Here is a 3,568-nt window from a genome sequence, read left to right on the forward strand (position 1 = left end):
CGGCAGATGCCCTGAAGGCGTTTAATTGCCAGCTGAAGAGTGGAGGGGTTTTATCCCTGTTAATTGCTTGGGCGGTTTCTGCCTTCCATGCGGCAGGGTGTTTCTGTCCCCTCCCTTTAGGGCTTTGCAGCCCCCGCTCCCTGCTTTTGCAGAGCAGGAGCATCCTGTCCCATTGCTGCCTGCCTCCATGGACATCCCTGAGCCTGCTGCTTGGCCTGTGCCAATGAGAGCTGCCCAGAGGGCTTGAGCCCCCAGCAAAGAAGAAGCCGGGGGGGGGGCATCTTCTCTGTTCGGCAAGGAGCTGGAGGTAGAAAAGTTTCCCCCCGTTTCCACCTGTCGCCAAGAGCTGGGGATCCTCCTCTGACTGCAGTTGCCCTGGCTGGCCCCTAGCAGCTTGGCTGAGAGGAGGAGAGGAAGGCAGGCAGGCTTGGCGGAGGGGCAGAGTGTGGCGCCCCCCTCCTCCAGGCAGCAGTTCCCAGCCCCTGGGCTCCCCAGGGACCCTTGGATCTCAGCTGCCTGCCTTCTGGGCCCGTCTCCTTGGTGTGAGCAGTTAACCACTCAAGACACCTTTTTGTGCTGGAATAAAAACGTATTTATACTTTTCTTTGTTTCCTCCTGTGCTTGGCCTGCTTTGTCTCTTTCTGATGTTGCCGTTGAGCAGTGGGGAGGGGGAGGGTTCTGTAGAAGGCCCAGATCCACCCCCCATGCACAAAACGCCCCACCCAGCCAAAATTCCTCTGTAACTTCTGTGTGTGGTTTGAGTGATACAGCGACTGTCGATTCAAGTCAGATGCTCTGACTCTGTATTTTTAAAACGGGTGGGGGAACCTTTTTTCCGCCAAGGGCCATTTGGATGTTTATAACATCATTCGCGGGCCATACAAAATTATCAACTTAAAAATTAGCCGACCAAGTCCCAAGCAGGCAGCTGCCCCAGATGACACCCCCCACACACAAGCGGGCAGGCATCCAACCGGTGGCGCACTCGCCCACCTGGTGGCAAAGGATGGTCTGTTGCACCAGCCGGGCGTAGCTACCCACTTGGGCAGTCCTAGCAGCTCCATAGCTAAGGACTCTGCAAGGGGGAAAGAAGATTCCTTTTCTCGGCAAAACAAACTCACATCTGCCTTGAATAGAGGCTATTCCTGTCTGCAGGAGGGGGCGGATCGCCAGTCTTAGATCCTTCTGAGCTAGAGATCTGCCAGGACACACAAAGGGCCAGACCAAATGATTTCGCGGGCCTTAAACGGCCCCCGGGCCTGACGTTCCCCACCCGTGACAACAATCTAAATTCTGTAGAAGGGCAACTGGGCACTGGACTGGGCCAGGCCAGCTTCTGTTTGTGTACTGGGGCTTCTTGTCATTTGAAGCAACCAGGAGATGGACAAGGATCCCGAATTTCCCATCCCTGCTCCATCTGTATTTTATTTACCTCATTTCTGCCCCATGGTCCCATACATAATTATCCTTTTTTAAGTCCTCAGAACAGCCACCCTGTGAGGTAGTCTAGGTGGTGTGTGTGTGTGTGGTCGGCCCAAGGCTGCTCGGCAAACTTCCATGGCAGAGTGGGAATTCAAACCTGGCCTGTTACTTTAACCGCCATGCCCAAAATATTTTGGAAGCTTCCCCGGGTGGAAGAGGGGCCCCCACTGATGGAATCCTAGAGTTGGAAGGGACCACCAGGGGCATCGAGGCCAACCCCCTGCACAATGCAGGAAATACATAACTGCTCCCCCCCATACCTCCAGAGACCCCTACTCCATGCCCAGAAGATGGGGGGGGGACCCTCCAGCATCTCTGGCCTGGAGGAAAATTGCTTCCTGACCCTAAAGGAACCATTAACAAGCACTCTTTGGGTGCGATCTGTCAACCAGTTACAGACCCGCCCAACAGTAATAGGCTCTAACCCACATTTTCCCAATTTGTCAACGAGAATATTATGGGGAACCTTATCAAAAGCCTTACTGAAATCAAGATAAACTCCTCTGCATTCCCCTGATCCAGCAAGGTGGTAACTTTCTCAGAAAAGGGGATAAGGTTAGTCTGACATGACTTGTTCTTGGGAAACCTGTGCTGGCTCTTAGTGATCAGATCCATCCTTTCTAAATACTCAAATGATGTGATGTTTAAAAGTTTGGCGAGGGTCCAGGCCCTAAAGGGCTGTTTGGTGTTGGTCCGGACCCCGGTTTTATCCCCCTTTGCTGCAGAAGGAAGGCAAGAGGGAAAAGGGAGACCGTAGAGGATGATCGGGGTTTCTTCTCCCCCTTTACCCTTTGGGCCAGAGGCTGCTTAGCAACCAGACCCTACTATGACACGGGCAGAGAGATCTTGCCTGCGTTGGGTGGGCATGGCTGCCCAGAGTGGCAGGCGCTTGCCCGGGGAGAGGCAGCCACCCTGGATGGAGCAGGCGGCGCTGCCCTCGGACAGCGCCCCGGGCGTGGGGGGACCATGAGGTTCACCTACGCCGCGCTCGTGTTCGGCCTGTTGTTCCAGAAAGACCCCCGCGAGGAGCTGCCCCTCCGCTACAGGCCCCAGCCGGGCGGACCCTCTTGGGAGCCCGGCCTGCTGGAGCGCTTGCAGAACACTTTCTACTGGGAGCCGGGCCTCTGCTGGGTGGTCGAGTCCCTCTGGGGGTCCTACCTGGCAGGGGTGGCGATGGTGCTCCTCTGGGTCCTCCTGGAGAGCTGGGCGGCCTCCTGCCTCGCCAGTCTGCCGACACAGCCGGCAGCCTCCACTGGGAGCCTGGTAAAGAGCTGATCCTGGGCCAAGGGAGCCCCAGGCGGCCATTGCCCCCGACGGAAACCCCGCTGGGAGAGGGACGAGGGGGTCGGGCCCCTGGAAGTGCCGCCTCGCAGCCACGGCCAGCCCAGGAGGGGCTTTAGACAGGTTTTGCGCTGCTGTGTCCGTTGCAACCAGGGTGGCCGGCTCTGGGTTGGGAAATACCTGGAGGTCGCAAAGCAATAGGCTCAGGATGGACCAAAGGAAGGGTGCGGTGCATCATTAACTTACGGGGCTCATCGCTGGTGGAACCCTGCTGACTGCAAATATCGATTCCTTTAAATCAGTGGTTCCCAACCTTTTTTTGACCAGGGACCACTAGGACTTTTTTGTTCGGTGCAGGGACCCCAAGGTTCAAAATAAAAATTCAGAGGATTTGAAAATAAACTTTAATCATAACTGTTAGTTAAACATTAAACTTAGAATAATATTGGAATATATATATTTTACAATAGAGAACTTTTAATTGAAAATATTAATTTATTATGGGTTTATAACTTTGTTTCGCAGACCTTAATTTAGTTCTCACGGACCCCCAGTTGGGAACCGGTGCTTTAAAGGGAGGCAGATGTGGGGAGGAGAAGCCCGTCAGTGGCCACTAGCCACAGTGACTGAAGGGAGCCTCCATGACCAGAGGTAGTCAACCTCTGAATCACAGTGCTGGGAGGGGGCAGCAGCAGGACCTTGGCCTCCGTGCCGTCCGGCCTATCCTGGAGCCCTTTTGGAATTGGGGCAACGGTTGGATAAAAAGCCCACGCCGATCTGTTCAAAGGGAGCAGGTATAACGGTC

The sequence above is a fragment of the Euleptes europaea genome, chromosome 21, assembly GCF_029931775.1.
Source record: "Euleptes europaea isolate rEulEur1 chromosome 21, rEulEur1.hap1, whole genome shotgun sequence".
Classification (NCBI taxonomy): Eukaryota; Metazoa; Chordata; class Lepidosauria; order Squamata; family Sphaerodactylidae; genus Euleptes; species Euleptes europaea.